General features: G+C 43.1%; 1 protein-coding gene across 1 annotated transcript in view; it reads right to left on the minus strand.

Annotated features, from left to right (window-relative positions):
- Positions 1-514: 514 nt before the first annotated feature.
- LOC139380929 (major histocompatibility complex class I-related gene protein-like) overlaps positions 515-24,206 on the minus strand; it is a 401,721-nt gene continuing 378,029 nt past the window's right edge. Inside the window, exon 14 of the transcript XR_011628486.1 lies at positions 515-579. The gene's annotated coding sequence lies outside the window, so the exon portion shown is untranslated. The remainder of the gene's footprint in view (positions 580-24,206) is intronic.

A 24,206-nucleotide genomic window follows, 5' to 3' on the forward strand; every position in this document is an offset into this window, starting at 1 on the left:
CATGCATTTGGTTTTACTAGCGTTTAAGAGCAGTTGGAGGCCACGGAAGGAGTGTTGTATGTCATTGAAGCTCATTTGGAGGTTAGATAGCACAGTGTCCAAGAGAGGGCCAGAAGTATACAGAATGGTGTCGTCTGCGTAGAGGTGGATCAGGGAATCGCCCGTAGCAAGAACAACATCATTGCTATATACAGAGAAAAGAGTCGGCTCGAGAATTGAACACTGTGGCACCCCCATAGAGACTGCCAGAGGACCGGACAACATGCCCTCCGATTTGACACACTGAACTATGTCTACAAAGTAGTTGGTGAACCAGGCAAGGCAGTCATTAGAAAAACCGAGGCTACTGAGTCTACCGATAAGAATTAGGTGATTGACAGAGTCGAAAGCCTTGGCCAGGTCGATGAAGACGGCTGCACAGTACTGTCTTTTATCGATGGTGGTTATGATATCGTTTAGTACCTTGAGCGTGGCTGAGGTGCACCCGTGACCCTCTCGGAAACCAGATTGCACTGCGGAGAAGGTACGGTGGGATTCGAGATGGTCAGTGATCTGTTTGCTGACTTGGCTTTCGAAGACCTTAGATAGGCAGGGCAGGATGGATATAGGTCTGTAACAGTTTGGGTCCAGGGTGTCTCCCCCTTTGAAGAGGGGGATGACTGCGGCAGCTTTCCAATCCTTGGGGATCTCATACAATATGAAAGAGAGGTTGAACAGGCTGGTAATAGAGGTTGCGACAATGGCGGCGGATAGTTTCAGAAATAGAGGGTCCAGATTGTCAAGCCCAGCTGATTTGCACGGGTCCAGGTTTTGCAGCTCTTTCAGAACATCTGCTATCTGGATTTGGGTAAAGGAGAAGCTGGGGAGTCTTGGGCGAGTAGCTGCGGGGGGGGGGGGGGGGGGGGGGGAGGGAGCTGTTGGCCGAGGTTGGAGTAGCCAGGAGCAAGGCATGGCCAGCCGTTGAGAAATGCTTGTTGAAGTTTTCGATTATCATGGATTTATCGGTGGTGACCGTGTTACCTAGCCTCAGTGCAGTGGGCAGCTGGGACGAGGTGCTCTTGTTCTCCATGGACTTTACAGTGTCCCATAACTTTTAGGAGTTAGAGCTACAGGATGCAAATTTCTGCTTGAAAAAGCTGGCCTTTGCTTTCAGGACTGACTGTGTGTATTGGTTCCTGACTTCCCTGAACAGTTGCATATCGCGGGGACTATTCGATGCTATTGCAGTCCGCCACAGGATGTCTTCGTGCTGGTCGAGGGCAGTCAGGTCTGGCGTGAACCAAGGGCTATATCTGTTCTTCAATGGCAAAGCTAGGAGAGCTAAAAAAATCACCTTATAGCAGAAGGATCTTTCATTGAGTCATAAAAGTGCATTGAAATTACTTAGGAACAGTGCGCAGTTTAGAGAGGTGTGTGACCGCATGGAGACAGCAAACTCAAACCCATTTAATCATTTTTTCGCACCTACTCCAAAATGTCAATCAAGATTATTATTATGTTACTGAACGTATCCAGAGTATTTTCAGATTCCGTTATTGACAAATGCTGTGACTAGTACAGTAAATGTAAAAATGCACTTAAAAAACAACAATAATGTTTGGATTCAGTCTTGTGTCAGGTGAACTGTTGTCTCCTCACCTTTGGCCTGATAATTTCTCTATAATCCCAATAATCTCCAAAGTGTTATTTTTCAATTGCTACCATGGTCATGCTTATGCTTTTTGCAGTTCTTCTGTCAGAAACATTTCAATTTGGTCCTATCCATATACAGTTGAAGTCAGAAGTTTATATACACCTTAGCCAAATACATTTAAAAACAGTTTTTCACAATTCCTAACATTTAATCCTAGTACAAATGTCCTGTCTGAGGTCAGTTAGGATCACCACTTTATTTTAAGAATGTGAAATGTCTGAATAATAGTAGAGAGAATGATTTATTTCATATTTTATTTCTTTCATCACATTCCCAGTGGGTCAGAAGTTTACAGACACTCAATCAAACAGCTGAAGGCAGGGCTTTCTCCTATAGAGCTCAATGGAATGGTCTGCCTACCCATGTGAGAGACGCAGACTCGGTCTCAACCTTTAAGTCTTTCTTGATGACTCATCTCTTCAGTAGGTCCTATGATTGAGTGTAGTCTGGCCCAGGAGTGTGAAGGTGAACGGAAAGGCACTGGAGCATCGAACTGCCCTTGCTGTCTCTGCCTGGCCGGTTCCCCTCTCTTAACTGGGATTCTCTGCCTCTAAACCTATTACAGGGACTGAGTCACTGGCTTACTGGTGCTCTTCCATACCGTCCCTAGGATGGGTGCATCACTTGAGTGGGTTGAGTCACTGACGTGATCTTCCTGTCCGGATTGGCGCTCTCCCTTGGGTTGTGCCTTGGCTGAGAACTTTTTGGGCTATACTCCGCCTTGTCTCAGTTGTATAAGTTGGTGGTTGAAGATATCCCTCTAGTGGTGTGGGGGCTGTGCTTTGGCAAGGTGGGTGGATGGGGTCATATCCTGCATTGCTTGCTGTTTGTGATTTTAGGCTGGGTTTCTGTACAGCACTTTGAGATATCAGCTGATGTAAGAAGGGCTTTATGAATAAATTTGATTTGAATTAGAAGTTGGTAGCATTGCCTTAAAATTGTTGAACTTGGGTGAAACGTTTCGTGTAGCCTTCCACAAGCTTCCCACAATAAGTTGGGTGAATTTTTGCCCATTCCTCCTAACAGAGCTGGTATAACTGAGTCAGGTTTGTAGGTCTCCTTTCTCGCACAGGATTTTTCAGTTCAGCACACCCATTTTCTATAGGATTGAGGTCAGGGCTTTGTGATGGCCACTCCAATACCTTGACTTTATTGTCCTTAAGCCATTTTGCCACAACTTTGGAAGTATGCTTGGGGTCATTGTTCATTTGCAAACAAGCTTTAACTTTCTGAGCGCAAACAGCAAAGCACCACAATAACACGATGCCACCACCCCCGTGCTTCACGGTTGGGATGGTGTTCTGTGGCTTGCAAACCTCCCCCAAACATAACGATGGTCATTATGGCCAAACAGTTCTATTTTTGTTTCATCAGACCAGAGGATATTCTCCAAAAAGTACAATCTTTGTCCGCATGTGCAGTTGCAAACCGTAGTCTGCTTTTTTGATGGTGGTTTTGGAGCAGTGCCTTCTTCCTTGCCGAGCGGCCTTTCAGGTTATGTCGATATAGGACTCGTTTTACTGTGGATATAGATACATTTGTACCTGTTTCCCCCAGCATCTTCACAAGGTCCTTTGCTCTTGTTCTGGGATTGATTTGCACTTTTCGCACCAAAGTACATTAATCTCTAGGTGACAGAATGCATCTATTTCCTGAGCGGTATGACGGCTGTGTGGTCCCATGATGTTTATACTTGCGTACTATTGTTTGTACAGACGAACATGGTACCTTAAGGCATTTGGAAATTGCGCCCAAGGATGAACCAGACTTGTGGAGGTCTGAGGTCTTGGCTGATTTCTTTTGATTTTCTCATGATGTCAAGCAAAGAGGCACTGGTTTGAAGGTAGGCATTGAAATACATCCACAGGTACACCTTCAATTGACTCAAATTATGTCAATTAGCCCATCAGAAGCTTCGAAGCCCTGACTTCATTTTCTGGAAGTTTCCAAGCTATTTAAAGGCACAGTCAACTGAGTGTATGTAAACATCTGACCCACTGGAATTGTGATACAGCGAATTATAAGTTAAATAATCTGTCTGTAAACAACTGTTGGAAAAATTACTTGTGTCATGCAAAGCAAATCTAATCGAATTGTATTTGTCACATACACATGGTTAGCAGATGTTAATGCGAGTGTAGCGAAATGCTAATGCTTCTAGTTCTGACAATGCAGTAATAACCAACGAGTAATCTAACCTAACAATTCCACAACAACTACCCTATACACACAAGTGTAAAGGGATGAAGAATATGTACATAAAAATAGATGAATGAGTGATGGTACAGAACGGCATAGGCAAGATGCATTAGATGGTATAGAGTACAGTATATACATATGAGATGGGTACGTAAACATAAAAGTGGCATTGTTTAAAGTGGCTAGTGATACATGTATTACATAAAGATGGCAAGATGCAGTAGATGGTATAGAGTACAGTATATACATATGAGATGAGTAATGCAGGGTATGTAAACATTATATTAAGTGGCATTGTTTAAAGTGCCTAGTGATATATTTTTACATAAATTTCCATTATTAAAGTGGCTGGAGTTGAGTCAGTATGTTGGCAGCAGCCACTCCGTCTGATGGCCTCGAGAAAAAAAAAAATGACGTTTTCGTCTTTTGAGCTTCTAGTCATGAAATCTATGCAGCCTACTCAATCACTTTTTATAGCTACTGTTTACAGGCCTCCTGGGCCATATACAGCGTTCCTCACTGAGTTCCCTGAATTCCTATCGGACCTTGTAGTCATAGCGGATAATATTCTAATCTTTGGTGACTTTAATATTCACATGGAAAAGTCCACAGACCCACTCCAAAAGGCTTTCGGAGCCATCATCGACTCAGTGGGTTTTGTCCAACATGTCTCTGGACCCACTCACTGTCACAGTCATACGCTGGACCTAGTTTTGTCCCATGGAATAAATGTTGTGGATCTTAATGTTTTTCCTCATAATCCTGGACTATCGGACCACCATTTTATTAAGTTTGCAATTGCAACAAATAATCTGCTCAGACCCCAACCAAGGATCATCAAAAGTCGTACTATAAATTCACAGACAGCACAAAGATTCCTTGATGTCCTTCCAGATTCCCTCTGTCTACCCAAGGACGCCAGAGGACAAAAATCAGTTAACCACCTAACTGAGGAACTCAATTTAACCTTGCGCAATACCGTAGATGCAGTTGCACCCCTAAAAACAAAAAACATTTCTCATAAGAAACTAGCTCCCTGGTACACAGAAAATACCCGAGCTCTGAAGCAAGCTTCCAGAAAATTGGAACGGAAATGGCGCCACACCAAACTGGAAGTCTTCCGAATAGCTTGGAAAGACAGTACTGTGCAGTACCGAAGAGCCCTTACTGCTGCTCGATCATCCTATTTTTCTAACTTAATTGAGGAAAATAAGAACAATCCGAAATTTCTTTTTGACACACTGGTGAAAGCTAACTAAAAAGCAGCATTCCCCAAGAGAGGATGACTTTCACTTTAGCAGTGATAAATTCATGAACTTCTTTGAGGAAAAGATTATGATTATTAGAAAGCAAATTTCGGACTCCTCCTTAAATCTGCGTATTCCTTCAAAGCTCAGTTGTCCTGAGTCTGCACAACTCTGCCAGGACCTAGGATCAAGAGAGACGCTCAAGTGTTTTAGTACTATATCTCTTGACACAATGATGAAAATAATCATGGCCTCTAAACCTTCAAGCTGCATACTGGACCCTATTCCAACTAAACTACTGAAAGAGCTGCTTCCTGTGCTTGGCCCTCCTATGTTGAACATAATAAACGGCTCTCTATCCACCGGATGTGTACCAAACTCACTAAAAGTGGCAGTAATAAAGCCTCTCTTGAAAAAGCCAAACCTTGACCCAGAAAATATAAAAAACTATCGGCCTATATCGAATCTTCCATTCCTCTCAAAAATGTTAGAAAAGGCTGTTGCGCAACAACTCACTGCCTTCCTGAAGACAAACAATGTATACGAAATGCTTCAGTCTGGTTTTAGACCCCATCATAGCACTGAGACGGCACTTGTGAAGGTGGTAAATGACATTTTAATGGCATCGGACCGAGGCTCTGCATCTGTCCTCGTGCTCCTAGACCTTAGTGCTGCTTTTGATACCATCAATCACCACATTCTTTTGGAGAGATTGGAAACCCAAATTGGTCTACATGGACAAGTTCTGGCCTGGTTTAGATCTTATCTGTCGGAAAGATATCAGTTTGTCTCTGTGAATGGTTTGTCCTCTGACAAATCAACTGTAAATTTCGGTGTTCCTCAAGGTTCCGTTTTAGGACCACTATTGTTTTCACTATATATTTTACCTCTTGGGGATGTTATTTGAAAACATAATGTTAACTTTCACTGCTATGCGGATGACACACAGCTGTACATTTCAATGAAACATGGTGAAGCCCCAAAATTGCCCTTGCTAGAAGAATGTGTTTCAGACATAAGGAAGTGGATGGCTGCAAACTTAATACTTTTAAACTCGGACAAAACAGAGATGCTTGTTCTAGGTCCCAAGAAACAAAGAGATCTTCTGTTGAATCTGACAATTAATCTTAATGGTTGTACAGTCGTCTCAAATAAAACTGTGAAGGACCTCGGCGTTACTCTGGACCCTGATCTCTCTTTTGAAGAACATATCAAGACCATTTCAAGGACAGCTTTTTTCCATCTACGTAACATTGCAAAAATCAGAAACTTTCTGTCCAAAAATGATGCAGAAAAATGTATCCATGCTTTTGTCACTTCTAGGTTAGACTACTGCAATGCTCTACTTTCCGGCTACCCGGATAAAGCACTAAATAAACTTCAGTTAGTGCTAAATACGGCTGCTAGAATCCTGACTAGAACCAAAAAATGTGATCATATTACTCCAGTGCTAGCCTCTCTACACTGGCTTCCTGTCAAAGCAAGGGCTGATTTCAAGGTTTTACTGCTAACCTACAAAGCATTACATGGGCTTGCTCCTACCTATCTCTCTGATTTGGTCCTGCCGTACATACCTACACGTACGCTACGGTCACAAGACGCAGGCCTCCTAATTGTCCCTAGAATTTCTAAGCAAACAGCTGGAGGCAGGGCTTTCTCCTATAGAGCTCCATTTTTATGGAACTGTCTGCCTACCCATGTCAGAGACGCAAACTCGGTCTCAACCTTTAAGTCTCTACTGAAGACTCATCTCTTCAGTGGGTCATATGATTGAGTGTAGTCTGGCCCAGGAGTGGGAGGGTGAACGGAAAGGCTCTGGAGCAACGAACCGCCCTTGCTGTCTCTGCCTGGCCGGTTCCCCTCTTTCCACTGGGATTCTCTGCCTCTAACCCTAACCTCTAACCTCTAACCCTTACAGGGGCTGAGTCACTGGCTTACTGGGGCTCTCTCATGCCGTCCCTGGAGGGGGTGCGTCACCTGAGTGGGTTGAGCCACTGATGTGGTCATCCTGTCTGGGTTGCCCCCCCCCCCCCCCCCCCCCCCCCCTTGGGTTGTGCCGTGGCGGAGGTCTTTGTGGGCTATACTCAGCCTTGTCTCAGGCTGGTAAGTTGGTGGTTGAAGATATCCCTCTAGTGGTGTGGGGGCTGTGCTTTGGCAAAGTGGGTGGGGTTATATCCTTCCTGTTTGGCCCTGTCCGGGGGTGTCCTCGGATGGGGCCACAGTGTCTCCTGACCCCTCCTGTCTCAGCCTCCAGTATTTATGCTGCAGTAGTTTATGTGTCGGGGGGCTCGGGTCAGTTTGTTATATCTGGAGTACTTCTCCTGTCCTATTCGGTGTCCTGTGTGAATCTAAGTGTGCGTTCTCTAATTCTCTCTTTCTCTCTCTCGGAGGACCTGAGCCCTAGGACCATGCCCCAGGACTACCTGACATGATGACTCCTTGCTGTCACCAGTCCACCTGGCCGTGCTGCTGCTCCAGTTTCTTTCAACTGTTCTGCCTTATTATTATTTGACCATGCTGGTCATTTATGAACATTTGAACATCTTGGCCATGTTCTGTTATAATCTCCACCCGGCACAGCCAGAAGAGGACTGGCCATCCCACATATGCTCTCTCTAATTCTCTCTTTCTTTCTCTCTCTCGGAGGACCTGAGCCCTAGGACCATGCCCCAGGAATACCTGACATGATGACTCCTTGCTGTCCCCAGTCCACCTGACTGTGCTGCTGCTCCAGTTTCAACTGTTCTGCCTTATTATTATTCGACCATGCTGGTCATTTATGAACATTTGAACATCTTGACCATGTTCTGTTATAATCTCCACCCGGCACAGCCAGAAGAGGACTGGCCACCACACATAGCCTGGTTCCTCTCTAGGTTTCTTCCTAGGTTTTGGCCTTTCTAGGGAGTTTTTCCTAGCCACTGTGCTTCTACACCTGCATTGCTTGCTGTTTGGGGTTTTAGGCTGGGTTTCTGTACAGCACTTTGAGATATCAGCTGATGTACGAAGGGCTTTATAAAATAAATTTGATTTGATTAGAAATTTGAGATAGAAGCTTTTCTTCAGTCTCTCGGTCCCTGCTTTGATGCACCTATACTGACCTCGCCTTCTGGATGATAGCGGGGTGAACAGGCAGTGGCTCGGGTGGTTGTTGTCCTTGATGATCTTTATGGCCTTCCTGTGACATCGGGTGGTGTAGGTGTCCTGGAGGGCAGGTAGTTTGCCCCCGGTGATACGTTGTGCAGACCTTAAAACTTAGTACCCTCTCCACTACTGTCCTGTTGATGTGGGGTGCTCCCTCTGCTGTTTCCTAAAGTCCACGATCATCTCCTTTGATTTGTTGACGTTGAGTGTGAGGTTATTTTCCTGACACCACACTCCGAGGGCCCTCACCTCCTCCCTGTAGGCCGTCTCGTCGTTGTTGGTAATCAAGCCTTCCACTGTAGTATCGTCTGCAAACTTGATGATAGAGTTGGAGGCGTGCATGGACACTGAGTCGTGGGTGAACAGGGAGTACAGGAGAGGGCTGAGAACGCACCCTTGTGGGGCCCCAGTGTTGAGGATCAGCGGGGTGGAGATGTTGTTACCTACCCTCACCACCTGGGGGCGGCCTGTCAGAAAGTCCAGTACCCAGTTGCACAGGGCGGAGTCGAGACCCATGGTCTCGAGCTTGATGATGAGTTTGGAGGGTACTATGGTGTTAAATGCTGAGCTGTAGTCGATGAACAGCATTCTCACATAGACCCTCTTGTCCAGATGGGTTAGGGCAGTCTGCAGTGTGGTTGCGATTGCGTCGTCTGTGGACCTATTGGGGCAGTAAGCAAATTGGAGTGGGTCTAGGGTGTCAGGTAGGGTGGAGGTGATATGGTCCTTGACTAGTCTCTCAAAGCACTTCATGATGTTGGAAGTGAGTGCTACGGGGCGGTAGACATTTAGCTCAGTTACCTTAGCTTTCTTGGGAACAGGAACAACGGTGGCCCTCTTGAAGCATGTGGGAACAGCCGCCTGGGATAAGGATTGATTGAATATGTCCGTAAACACACCAGCCAGCTGGTCTGCGCATGCTCTGAGGACCCGGCTGGGGGTGCCGTCTGGGCCTGCAGCCTTGCGAGGGTTAACACGTTTAAATGTTTTACTCATGCACAAAGTAGATGTCCTAACCGACTTACCAAAACTATAGTTTGTTAACGATAAATGTTTGGAGTGGTTGAAAAACAAGTTTTAATGACTCCAACCTTAGTGTACGTAAACGTCTGACGTCAACTGCAGGCCTATTTCCAAGAATGTAAGGGGTTCAAATTTGAATGGAGATTCGATCATATCAGTATCGACACATGCCTCAACAATGTACTTGTGAGCGTTAAAACACTCCTAAAACTAAATACCATCGCTATTGGGAAACCGGGGCCCAGGTTAGTCAAATATTACAACACAGGGAGATATTCTTATTCATCCAATTAAAAAATACATTACATTTTTATTTAATGAATTGCATCTTAGCTGTACTGTAATGTAGGACCCAGTTGTATTCCCCTGTTTCTATTGTAACCTGGTTCTATCAATCAAGATAACATGACGTCTCCATGAAATGCACAGTGGCTTTAGTGGCGTGACCAGGTAAGGTCAAGGAAGTGTACTTTCACCTTAACCACTTTGCATGTTGCTAGGTAGCAGATTATCTTTTTATCACAAAACATAAATGAGGCAGAAAATCACCTGAGAAAACAACGTTTTAATGTCCATGCAAAATGGAGTGCTCCAGATTCATTTGAGCTGCACAAGATAGGGTTGAAAGATTTGTTTTCAAGTGTGAGTGTCCAGTTAAAGGGAAGTTTTCAAGTGTGAGTGTCCAGTTAAAGGGAATGTTTTCAAGTGTGAGTGTTCAGATATAGGGAATGTTTTCAAGTGTGAGTGTCCAGTTAAAGGGAATGTTTTCAAGTGTGAATGTCCAGTTAAAGGGAATGTTTTCAAGTGTGAATGTCCAGTTAAAGGGAATGTTTTCAAGTGTGAATGTCCAGTTAAAGGGAATGTTTTCAAGTGTGAATGTCCAGTCAAAGGGAATGTTTTCAAGCGTGAATGTCCAGTTAAAGGGAATGTTTTCAAGCGTGAATGTCCAGTTAAAGGGAATGTTTTCAAGTGTGAATGTCCAGTTAAAGGGATAAAGGGAATGTTTTCAAGCGTGAATGTCCAGTTAAAGGGAATGTTTTCAAGCGTGAATGTCCAGTTAAAGGGAATGTTTTCAAATATGGATTATAGTGTGTTTGCAGATATTTTGGGGACACATTTATTTTACCACCACCGCGTAGAACATAATTTTTGATATTATTTAGTTATTTCTGATGTGTCCAAAAAGGTGACTTGGGGAAGATACTACACCAGCCTTTGAGATTCCCCCTTATATCTAGACCACAGTGAAGCACCATCTATCACACAACAATACTTCTTCCTTGCACTTTTCCCGAGGGTTCTAGAAAATCCTTGTAGTCAAGGATGCAGCAAATTTAATGCAACAACTTGTGGTAACCTGTCCTCGTGTGCCTGGCTGGATATGCATACTCTATTTCACCACCATCAGTCCCCAAGGAATTAACTCTATTCCTGGGTTTCGGCACCATGATATTGTCCTGGGGCAGGATCTTCATGTACCTGTGAAGGCACATACAAAAAGATGGCGGAGAGCAGCAGCAGCCCCAGCTACAGCTCTGCAAAGCCAGATGAGGTTCACTGTGACATGCATGATGCAGACACTCCAGATCACTGTAATATGCGTCTAGAGAAAGGACTTCTATGGTGACGTGGATCCCTGTGGACACATACAGGCCACTGTGATCTCTCTGTTCTCTCTCCCTGTGCCTTCTCTCAAACTGTCTTCTCTTCAGTCAACATGAAGTGAAACAGTATATTTAAAATTATGTAGATAAATGCAATGACATTATTGTGAACTAAATACCATTTGTGAAATTGGTGCTAACTCTCTTTCACCTAGTAAATGTTTACAATGTCCATATTTCCTACAAGCCTATTCTGGCAGCAGCGGGAACAATGTGTGTTTTTTTCTCCAAAGTGCAGCGTTCTTTCTGACTCACTCTGTGGTTTGCATGATATATTATGCACACTGGGTATGGTCCATTTCAGAGGACCCAACAAGCCAGCCGTTTCTCTCAATAAAGTCCAGTGTGGTATGACATTGGTCATCACGAGTCACTGTAGTGGAAGAAAAAAGTACAGACAGGTGCCTTACGATCAGGACTGCTGTGTCACTAATTAAAAGGGTTAGCGATGGACGGCAAAGAGTTTGCCATTTCTTGCGGAATTGTTGCTACTGCAGCCACCATTTTGAATGTATTTTTTATAGTTTGCCTGATGCTTCCACGGAGAGAGAGTGGTGTTACTCGACATCTGCCTCTGAGGATCCTGCTGGGCTTGGTGGTTTTAAGCAACTCAGTCCACCAAATAGAAAATCTGCTTTCGATCTGGTTATATTTAGTTTATAATCGCACCACTGAGGTTTTCTTTATTATAAACTCTATTGGTTACTTTAGCTACTGCGCCATCTTCTCCTGTACTGCTTGGATTAGTATGTTTTATCACCTCATGATTGTCCCACAGCGTCATGCGATTTTCATCTGGATGAAAAAACACATTGATAGAGTCATTTATTCCGGTCTTGTCTTAGATGGAACTTTACTTCTGTGTGGGTCAAGCACTTACATGGAATATGGGATGGTAGTTAACAACTGGTTCACCAACAACTCCCTCAATACAACTGTAACCCCAGGTGATGGTGAATGGACTGATCTGTATATTGTGTCTTTGACAGCACAATGTTTATATTTCACCCGGCTTCTTGCGTCAATCATATTTTCCTCCGGCAGCACCTACATCTACCTGCGAAGGCACATGAAGAGGATGGAGGAGAGTAGCAGTCCTTTCTCCCAGCCCCAGCTTCAAAGCCAGATGATGGTCACTGTAACAGCCATGTTACAGGCTGCTCTCTGCCTACTCAGCTGTATGTGGACAGTAATAGTCGTCTTTCTATTTGAATTGGACTTCTACCAACAACTAGATAAAGATGGGTTAATAGCATGCACAGTTTCCTCTGTCGTTGGCCTTTGTAACTCTCTGTGTCTTGGGTTCTCTCAATCTGTATTCAGACAAAGGTTTACTGCTCTCTTTGAGAAAGCCTCACGGGCGCTTGGATTTCGACAGCTAAGTGAATGAGAAATGTGTTGTTGCATTATTTTGACATTTTATACAGTCCTTGTGTTTACATGCACTGCTATTAGTTATCTGTTATGTGTCTCAATTAGTTTTTATTCAACAACAACAAAAAAGTTGGTGGCTATATTTCTTTGGAGGCTGGTATCAGTTCATTGGCATCAAATTGTGAACCTTTTGCAAAAATATATGGATCACGGATATTGATGCCTAAGTCAATACGTTGCATTTAATGTGCAAAACCTTTGATAATCAATTTGATACATTGACGATATAGAACATATTGTTGTGTAAACAATACATTTAAATTAGTTGAATTTAATATGAGTACTTTTTTGCTCTTGTATGCATGTGTAGACTTTCTGTTAACAATAATGATAATCTGTTGAGATCAGTAAGGTATGTAACGTCTTCAGTTTGGTTTGATTATAATGTAATGTCTTCAGTTTTGGTTTGATTATAATGTAATGTCATCAGTTTGGTTTGATTATAATGTAATGTCTTCAGTTTGGTTTGTTTATAATGTAATGTCTTCAGTTTGGTTTGATTATAATGTAATGTCTTCAGTTTGGTTTGATTATAATGTAATGTCTTCAGTTTGGTTTGATTATAATGCAATGTCTTCAGTTTGGTTTGATTATAATGTAATGTCTTCAGTTTGGTTAGATTATAATGTAATGTCTTCATTTTGGTTTGGTTAAAATGTTATATACTGTAATGTCTTCAGTTTGGTTTGGTTATAATGTTATATATTGTAATGTCTTCAGTTTGGTTTGATTATAATGTATAATGTATAAGGTAATGTCTTCAGTTTGGTTTGGTTATAATGTTATATATTGTAATGTCGTCTCAAATAAAACTGTGAAGGACCTCTGCGTTACTCTGGACCCTGATCTCTCTTTTGAAGAACATATCAAGACCATTTCAAGGACAGCTTTTTTCCATCTACGTAACATTGCAAAAATCAGAAACTTTCTGTCCAAAAATGATGCAGAAAAATTAATCCATGCTTTTGTCACTTCTAGGTTAGACTACTGCAATGCTCTACTTTCCGGCTACCCGGATAAAGCACTAAATAAACTTCAGTTAGTGCTAAATACGGCTGCTAGAATCCTGACTAGAACCAAAAAATTTGATCATATTACTCCAGTGCTAGCCTCTCTACACTGGCTTCCTGTCAAAGCAAGGGCTGATTTCAAGGTTTTACTGCTAACCTACAAAGCATTACATGGGCTTGCTCCTACCTATCTCTCTGATTTGGTCCTGCCGTACATACCTACACATACGCTACGGTCACAAGACGCAGGCCTCCTAATTGTCCCTAGAATTTCTAAGCAAACAGCTGGAGGCAGGGCTTTCTCCTATAGAGCTCCATTTTTATGGAACGGTCTGCCTGCCCATGTCAGAGACGCAAACTCGGTCTCAACCTTTAAGTCTCTACTGAAGACTCATCTCTTCAGTGGGTCATATGATTGAGTGTAGTCTGGTCCAGGAGTGGGAGGGTGAACGGAAAGGCTCTGGAGCAACGAACCGCCCTTGCTGTCTCTGCCTGGCCGGTTCCCCTCTTTCCACTGGGATTCTCTGCCTCTAACCCTATTACAGGGGCTGAGTCACTGGCTTACTGGGGCTCTCTCATGTCGTCCCTGGAGGGGGTGCGTCACCTGAGTGGGTTGATTCACTGATGTGGTCATCCTGTCTGGGTTGGCGCCCCCCCCCCTTGGGTTGTGCCGTGGCGGAGGTCTTTGTGGGCTATACTCAGCCTTATCTCAGGATGGTAAGTTGGTGGATGAAGATATCCCTCTAGTGGTGTGGGGGCTGTGCTTTGGCAAAGTGGGTGGGGTTATATCCTTCCTGTTTGGCCCTGTCCGGGGGTGCCCTTCGGATGGGGCCACAGTGTCTCCTGACCCCTCCTGTCTCAGCCTCCAGTATTTATGCTGCAGTAGTTTGTGTCGGGGGCTAGGGTCAGTTTGTTATATCTGGAGTACTTCTCCTGTCCTATTCGGTGTCCTGTGTGAATCTAAGTGTGCGTTCTCTAATTCTCTCCTTCTCTCTTTCTCTCTCTCGGAGGAACTGAGCCCTAGGACCATGCCCCAGGACTACCTGACATGATGACTCCTTGCTGTCCCCAGTCCACCTGGCCGTGCTGCTGCTCCAGTTTCAACTGACCTGAGCCCTAGGACCATGCCCCAGGAATACCTGACATGATGACTCCTTGCTGTCCCCAGTCCACCTGACTGTGCTGCTGCTCCAGTTTCAACTGTTCTGCCTTATTATTATTCGACCATGCTGGTCATTTATGAACATTTGAACATCTTGACCATGTTCTGTTATAATCTCCACCCGGCTCAGCCAGAAGAGGACTGGCCACCCCACATAGCCTGGTTCCTCTCTAGGTTTCTTCCTAGGTTTTGGCCTTTCTAGGGAGTTTTTCCTAGCCACCGTGCTTCTACACCTGCATTGCTTGCTGTTTGGGGTTTTAGGCTGGGTTTCTGTACAGCACTTTGAGATATCAGCTGATGTACGAAGGGCTATATAAATAAATTTGATTTGATTTGATTTGATTTTAATGTCTTCAGTTTGGTTTGATTATAATGTATAATGTATAATGTAAGGTCTTCAGTTTGGTTTGGTTATAATGTATAATGTAAGGTCTTCAGTTTGGTTTGGTTATAATGTTATATATTGTAATTTCTTCAGTTTGGTTTGGTTATAGTGTTATATAATGTTATACAGTGCCTTGCGAAAGTATTCGGCCCCCTTGAACTTTGCGACCTTTTGCCACATTTCAGGCTTCAAAAATAAAGATATAAAACTCTATTTTTTTGTGAAGAATCAACAACAAGTGGGACACAATCATGAAGTGGAACGACATTTATTGGATATTTCAAACTTTTTTAACAAATCAAAAACTGAAAAATTGGGCGTGCAAAATGATTCAGCCCCCTTAAGTTAATACTTTGTAGCGCCACCTTTTGCTGCGATTACAGCTGTAAGTCACTTGGGGTATGTCTCTATCAGTTTTGCACATCGAGAGACTGACATTTTTTCCCATTCCTCCTTGCAAAACAGCTCAAGCTCAGTGAGGTTGGATGGAGAGCATTTGTGAACAGCAGTTTTCAGTTCTTTCCACAGATTCTCGATTGGATTCAGGTCTGGACTTTGACTTGGCCATTCTAACACCTGGATATGTTTATTTTTGAACCATTCCATTGTAGATTTAGCTTTATGTTTTGGATCATTGTCGAAGACAAATCTCCGTCCCAGTCTCAGGTCTTTTGCAGACTCCATCAGGTTTTCTTCCAGAATGGTCCTGTATTTGGCTCCATCCATCTTCCCATCAATTTTAACCATCTTCCCTGTCCCTGCTGAAGAAAAGCAGGCCCAAACCATGATGCTGCCACCACCATGTTTGACAGTGGGCATGGTGTGTTCAGGGTGATGAGCTGTGTTGCTTTTACGCCAAACATAACGTTTTGCATTGTTGCCAAAAAGTTCAATTTTGGTTTCATCTGACCAGAGCACCTTCTTCCACATGTTTGGTGTGTCTCCCAGGTGGCTTGTGGCAAACTTTAAACGACACTTTTTATGGATATCTTTAAGAAATGGCTTTCTTCTTGCCACTCTTCCATAAAGGCCAGATTTGTGCAATATACGACTGATTGTTGTCCTATGGACAGAGTCTCCCACCTCAGCTGTAGATCTCTGCAGTTCATCCAGAGTGATCATGGGCCTCTTGGCTGCATCTCTGATCAGTCTTCTCCTTGTATGAGCTGAAAGTTTAGAGGGACGGCCAGATCTTGGTAGATTTGCAGTGGTCTGATACTCCTTCCATTTCAATATTATCGCTTGCACAGTGCTCCTTGGGATGTTAAAAGCTTGGGAAATCTTTTTGTATCCAAATCCGGCTTTAAACCTCTTCACACCAGTATCTCGAACCTGCCTGGTGTGTTCCTTGTTCTTCATGATGCTCTCTGCGCTTTTAACGGACCTCTGAGACTATCACAGCGCAGGTGCATTTATACGGAGACTTGATTACACACAGGTGGATTGTATTTATCATCATTAGTCATTTAGGTCAACATTGGATCATTCAGAGATCCTTACTGAACTTCTGGAGAGAGTTTGCTGCACTGAAAGTAAAGGGGCTGAATAATTTTGCACGCACAATTTTTCAGTTTTTGATTTGTTAAAAAAGTTTGAAATATCCAATAAATGTTGTTCCACTTCATGATTGTGTGCCACTTGTTGTTGATTCTTCACCAAAAAATACAGTTTTATATCTTTATGTTTGAAGCCTGAAATGTGGCAAAAGGTCGCAAAGTTCAAGGGGGCCGAATACTTTCGCAAGGCACTGTATATTGTAATGTCTTTAGTTTGGTTTGGTTATAATGTTATATAATGTATAATATAAGGTCTTCTGTCTGGTTTGGTTATAATGTTATATAATGTATAATATAAGGCCTTTAGTTTGGTTTAATTAGAATGTTATATAATGTATAATATAAGGCCTTTAGTTTGGTTTAATTAGAATGTTATATAATGTATAATGTAATGTCTTCTGTCTGGTTTGGTTATAATGTTATATAATGTATAATATAAGGCCTTCTGTCTGGTTTGGTTATAATGTTATATAATGTATAATATAAGGTCTTCTGTCTGGTTTGGTTATAATGTTATATAATGTATAATATAAGGTCTTCTGTCTGGTTTGTTCAATATCAGTAACTGAAATTATTTTCCAATTGTTAGAAACAGGACCTAATATGTTTGTTCTGTTCAACTGTTCCGACCAGCAAAATGAAGTTCTGAACCATTTTGAAAACAAATTAATAAATAACCATTTCTATCATTCAATTCTGTTCCTTTTTCAACTTCTAATTATTATATATTTTTTAATTTAGCTCGAAATTGAATTACTTCACCAAGAGCAGCTTGCTATGAAGCTTGCAAGATATTTACATAGTGCATATTGGTTGGTTTGGAATATAACTTGAATAAGTTAATAAATATGTAATAACCCAAAAAGATAACTATGTTTGTATTTATAGGTAACCAGATCGTGACTATTATTAAGTTACTAAGTTTTTGACCACACTATGTTGTTACTCTTTAGATGTGTATTATACAACATTTCCACATGCCAGTCGGAGTGAGCCAAGTCTATCATTGGCATTGATGTTGTAACCTTACATTTGGCTTTTGCCTAAATGTCTGGGCCTTAATGGCACAGGTGGAGTGATGGCATAACTGCAAGGGTTGCTGGTTTAAACCATGGTCTGCTGGTTTCCCTTTCATAGCTAAAATCTGTTTTGAACTAACTATTAATCTATGTGTAGAATTTACCATGCATAGTCAAAGGTAATTGTCTGCAGTTTTCAGAAGGTGAATAGTTCAATTTATTGTGACTCAAATCCCAATGAAAGCAAAATAAAATGAAACATTTTTAAATCATTAACCTTTGAAGGTTGTGTACCTCAGCCATAGAGACTAAACAAAGATATCTCCAATTACACTAGAGCCGCGTCTTTCTTGTGCCTTTTACAGCTTGTTTTCAGCCTAAATAATTGCAGAGTTATGCATCCAATACATTTATATAATCAGTTTATTAGGTACACCCATCTGGTACCGAGTCAGACCCCCCTTTGCCTCCAGAACAGCCTGAATTCTTAAGTGAAAGGAAATATTGCCCAATTATTATCAAGGGACCTAATGTGTGCCATGAAAACATTCCCCAAACCATTACACCCCTGCCACCAGCCAGTACCATTGACACCGGGTAGGATGGGGCCATGGACTTACGCTGCTTGCACCAAATCCTGACTCTGCCATCAACATGACGCAACAGGAATCTGGATATGTCAGACCAGGCAATGTTTTTCCACTTTTTAGCTGATAGGAGTGGAACCCAGTGTGGTTTTAGGCTGCAATAGCCCGTCTGTGACAAGGACCGATGAGTTGTGCGTTCCGAAATGACTATCTGCACACCACTGTTGTACTGCGCCATTGTTTGCCTGTTTGTGGCCTTCCTGTTAGCATGCAAGATTTTTGCCATTCTTTTCTGACCTCTCATCAATGAGCTGTTTTCACCCACAGGACTGCCGCTGACTGGATGTTTTTGGTTTGTCGCACCGTTCCCGGTAAAGCCTAGACAAAACTCTAACATTAGCTACCTTCTGTGTCAAGGTCAGCTCTTGTTGTCTTGCTCAAAGTCACTTAGGTCACGTATTTTGCCCATTCTAACGTTTAATCGAACAGTAACTGAATGCCTCAATGACTGTCTGTATCAGGTATGAAGGTAAGACCCAATAGTTTAATGATCCAATAGTGGCAGGCAATAGACATGTTATTGCATGAACGGGTCAGTAAACCAGAGGTGAGGCAACGGTACTGGACGACAAGCAGGCTCAGGGTCAGGGTAAGCAGAGGTCAAAAATCCAGTGGGGAGCAAAGGTACAGGTTGGCAGGCAGGCTCCGGGTCAGGGGCAGGCAGAGTGGTCAGGCAGGCAGGCTCGGAGTCAGGACAGGCAAGGGTCAAAACCAGAAACAGGAGACAAAGGGCTGTGAGACATGGGTATGACTCTGGACACATAAACGGTGGGATGCAAAGGTCACTGGGCAAAAGAAGACAAACTGCAGAGGGGCTAATGATCTTGGAGATGGGGAACGCGTCGATAAACCGGGAGGAGAGTTTGCGGGTGGATAGCCATACCATCTGCCCGAGACGATCCCGGGAGCCGAGGTCTTGAGGAGGACCGACCGGGCTCTCCTCCAGGTACGACGACAGCAGCAGACAAACATCTGGGCAGAAGGTATGCCAACCTCCTCTTCCTGCTCAGGGAAGAGCGGGGGCTGATATCCCAGGAAACACTCAAAAAGGTGATAGGCCCTTGGCAGAGCAGGGAGCGCCTTCCAGAACCGGGATGAGAATTGAGGGCTGTGTTCGGAGACCATGTCCACAGGCAGTCCATGGATCCGGAAGACGTGCTGCACCATGAGCTGGGCCGTCTCCTTGGCAGAGGGTAACTTGAGGATAGGAATAAAGTGGGTGGCCCTGGAAAAGTGATACACCATGGTCAGGATGGTGGTGTTACCATCAGACAGGGGGAGACCCGTAACAAAGTCCAGGGAAATGTGAGACCAGGGGAAATGAGGGACGAGCAGAGGTTGGAGGAGGCCAGCTGGAGCTTGTTTAGGGGCCGTGCACAGACAGTGCAGGCGACGACAAAAGCGGCGACGTCCGGAACCATGGTAGGCCAGTGTCTGCCGGAAGCCCGGGTAGCAGGCAAGCCTGAAGGAATGGGCCCAGTCCAGGACTGCGGAGCGGACAGCGTCAGGCATGATTATCCGGTTATATGGGGACCGCTGCGCCTTCCAGACCTGTTTTCCGCATGAGGTAGGAAAGATTGTCTCAGGCTCTGTGGTGATAGCCTTGGGGTTATAGCGCCGAGACAGGGCATCCGGCTTGACTTTCTTGAACCCCAGTCGGTAGGAGAGGGAAAAGTTGAACCGGGTAAACAGCAGGGTCCATCTCGCCTGCCTGGAGTTGAGGCGCTTGGCAGTGTGGAGATGCACCAGGTTTTTGTGGTCAGTCCACACAATGAACAGATGTTCCATCCCTTCGAGCCAGTGCCTACATTCCTCCATTTGCCATCTTCACCGTGACAAGCTCCCGATTCCCACATCGTAATTCCTCTCAGTGGCATTGAGGCGGTGGGAGAAGAAGGCACAAGGATGCAGCTTAAGGTCCATTGCAGAACGTTGGGACAGGACAGCCCCCACTCTGACATCCAAAGCATCGGCCTCCGAGGGGGAAGGCCAGGGTGCTGTAACCCCGGGAAAGCGGCGATAAAGTTGGAGTACCCCAGGAAGCGTTGCAGATGCACCCTGGACGTAGTCTGAGGCCAATCCACCACCGCTTTCACCTTCTCGGGATCCATCTGGACACTCCCAGCAGAGATGATGTAGCTCAGAAAGGGAATGGTGAAGCGATGGAACATGTGCTTCCCTGCATTAATGAACAACTGGTTCTCCAGAAGGTGTGAGAGAACCTGACGGACATGGAGCACATGTTCATGGGGGGAACGGGAGAAGCAGGGTAGAAGAAGACGAACCAGTTAAGGCATGTCGCAGAGAACGTCATTCACCAGAGCCTGGAATACGGCAGGGGCGTTGGTGAGGTCAAAGGGAATGACCACATATTCGTAGTAGCCTCTAGCTGTGTTGAAGGCAGTCTTCCACTCGCCCCCTTCTCGTATTTGCACAGGTGGTAGGAATTTCGTAGATCCAGCTTGAAGAAGATCGAGGCCCCCATGGAGCGGCTCGAAGGCCGAGGAAATTAGTGGTTGCGTATAATGGTTGTTCACAGTGATGTCATTGAGTGCCCGGTTGTCAATGCATGGATGCAGGGTCTTGTCCTTCTTCTCCACGAAAAATAACTTCACGAAAAATAAAAATGTTCAGAAATAATCATAATAAACATTGCTAAAAGATACAACTGTTAAGCTTTGAATTTTAGATCCACTTCTCCTTAATGCAACCACTGTGTCAGATTTTTTTTTAATTACCGAAAAAGCACACCATGCTATAATCTGAGTACAGTGCTCAGAGACCAAAACAACCCGAACAGATATCGGCCATGTTGTGTAGTCAACAGAAGTCAGAAATAGCATTATAAATATTCACTTACCTTTGTTGATCTTCATCAGAATGCACTCCCAGGAATCTCAGTTCCACAATAAATGTTTGTTTTGTTCGATAATGTCCATAATTTATGTCCAAATACCTCCTTTTTGTTAGCGCGTTCAGCCCAGGATTCCAAATTCATGATGCGCGATCACTAGGAGCAGAGGAAAAGTCATAAAGTTCTGTTACAGTCCGTAGAAAAAATGTCAAACGAAGTATAGAATCAATCTTTAGGATGTTTTTAACACAAATCTTCAATAATGTTCCAACCGGAGGATTCCTTTGTCTGTCGAATTGCAATGGAATGCAAGATAACTATCACGTTGAAACTTAAAATGCTTTTCTTTTCTTATTTATTTTTTTATGCACGAATACGATGACCCTCCTATTCAAGTTCTCACTTTGCCAATTAATTAATCACTCAAATAATTGGCAACATCAAATGGTTTTGTGATGAATAAGTCTGATTCAATGAAAGATGGAGTTTTTAAAAAAATCCATCATTCTTTATATAATTGATCTTGGCTTAATAATACAGTTTCTTCTTTGTTTTGTTCAGTTTAGTCACATCATTTCTCAATTTGTAGTAAGTCAGCCAGTCAGATGTGCAGCCAGAATTATTAGCCAATTATTGGTCCGATCTCTTTCAACAATACAGTTTTACAAATCCTACCTCAATCCATGTAACCTTGACAGTTCTAACACTCAGTTTCTTAACAAGTATATGTTTTCAATAATTGGAAGAAGCAATTTCATAAATTCATTAAGCGCAGCGTCTGGATGGTCCTTATTAATAACATTAGAATAAACAAATATTTTTAACATCATCCACATAAGAGCCACAGCAAAATCTTTTGTATACACTATTTTGGGCCCAGCTTTTGGAACTTTGGCTTTCCTGGATATAGCCACTATATTGTGATCACTGCATCCAATGGGTACGGATATAGCTTCAGAAAGAAGTTATATAGTATTAGTAAGAATGTGATCAATACGATCTTGTTCCTTTACTGTTTGTAAACACCCTGGTATATTGATTAATTACCTGAACCAGATTATATCAAAATATTGTCTGTGAGTATAACAGAACTGATATTGCAGGCAAAAACCTGAGGAAAATCAAACCAGGAAGTGCTGTTTTTCCTGAAAGCTCTCTGTTCCATTGGATTCCTTGCCTCCATTTAAAGGGATATCAACCAGATTCCTTTTCCTATGGCTTCCTCGAGGTGTCAACAGTCTTTAGACATAGTTTCAGGCTTTTATTTTGAAAAATGAGCGAGAACGACAACATCGCGTCAGTGGATAGCTGGGTGTTCGCAGAGTTTTGCTTGCGCAACAGAGTGGGGCAGCCATTGTCTCTCCATCTCCTATTGAAAAAGCAACAGTCCCGGTTGATATATTATCGATTATATATTTTAAAAACAACCTGAGGATGATTATAAAAAACATTTTACATGTTTCTATGGACATTACGGATACTATTTGGAATTTTTGTCTGCGATGTCGTGACTGCTCGAGCCTGTGGATTTATGAACATAACGTGCCAAACAAATGGAGGTATAAAAATATAAAAATAATCTTTATCGAACAAAAGGAACATTTATTGTGTAACTGGGAGTCTCGTGAGTGCAAACATCCATAGATCATCAAAGGCAAGCGATTGAATCTATTGCTTTTCTGACTTTCGTGACCAATCTACCTGGCTGCTAGTGTTTGTAATATTTTGTCTACTGAGAGAGATGTTCTTACATAAACGCTTGTTATGCTTTCGGCGAAAAGCTGTATTGAAATCTGACGCGCCAGGCGGATTAACAACAAGCTAAGCTGTGTTTTTCTATATTGCACTTGTGATTTCATGAAAATGTAATCTTTTTAGTAATTTAATTTGAATTTGGCGGGCTGCAATTGAGCGGGTGTTGATGAAAATAATCCCGCTAAAGGGATGGGTGTGTCAAGAAGTTAACGAGAATTTTATCTTTAAAATGGTGTAAATTACTTGTATGCTTGAGGAATTTTAATTATGAGATTTTTGTTGTTTTGAATTTGGTGCCCTGCACTTTCACTGGCTAGCGGAACCCCAGTCCTAGACAGGATATAACAATACCTCCCCCATAAGCATTCCTATCACTTCCATAGATGTTATATCCTTGTATTTATACTGCTGTGTCATCAAAGGAATCATCTAAGTGAGTCTTAGTAATGGTTAATATATGAATGGTGTCTGATGTTAGCAAGTTATTGATTTCATGAACTTTATTTCTAAGGCTACATATATTAACATGGGCTATTTTCAGCCCTTTCCTGGGTAGCTTATCAGAGATAGACATAATATGGAAAAGAAAAAGCAAAGCAAGAGAAAAAAACAAACACATTCAGCAGTCAATTTGTTGTGTGTTAGATCCAATTCATGCTTAATCCAAAAATGTGATGGGAGGCATCAAATTGAGCTCCATACCGCATCACTGTGGGCCTCTCAAATTTGGTAATAATGCAGAAGGCTCCGTATAGCTCATCATTGGTTGAACCCATAGGCTTGGCTCTCTCATCCCTTCCAGGCTTTTCAGAGGGAGAATGGACAATGAGCCTGTCATAGCGGATATAAGCAATGTCCCCACACGCTCCGGCAGCTTTCATGGCCGGGATAAGTTATTTTCTCTTCTGGCGCACAGCTTCAGGATAGTCCTCATTGAGGAAGATGTACTGTACGTCCCTCTCCAGTTCTTGGCTCTTTCTAGAACAGTTACCTTGTCCTTGATCCTCAAGAACTTGATCACTATCGACATGGGCCTGTCACCTGGGCCGGTGGTGAGTTTTCCAGTCCTGTGGTTCATCTTCAGTTTCTCCGAGATAATTTCCCTAACTTTGTCCTCAGACTCTGTCTAGGTATCATGTGGAGATTCTGCATTTCCGACCACAACAATGTTGTTCCGCATTGATTGTCCCTCGAGATAGTCTGATTTCTCTGTCATTGTTATCATGGATTCACTTACAGAACTGTTGTCCTCTCTCAATGACTGACAGATTGCTGTCATTTTGCCGTTTTCCTGTTTAATAAACTCATCGAGCGCACCCTGGGAGAACTGCAAACTGTCCATTATTTTATTAGTTGACTCCACCAGTATTTGGACACAACATTTGAAGCTATTTTCTTGTTGTTGGGCTGCGTT

This window comes from Oncorhynchus clarkii, chromosome 22 (genome assembly GCF_045791955.1).
Source record: "Oncorhynchus clarkii lewisi isolate Uvic-CL-2024 chromosome 22, UVic_Ocla_1.0, whole genome shotgun sequence".
NCBI lineage: Eukaryota > Metazoa > Chordata > Actinopteri > Salmoniformes > Salmonidae > Oncorhynchus > Oncorhynchus clarkii.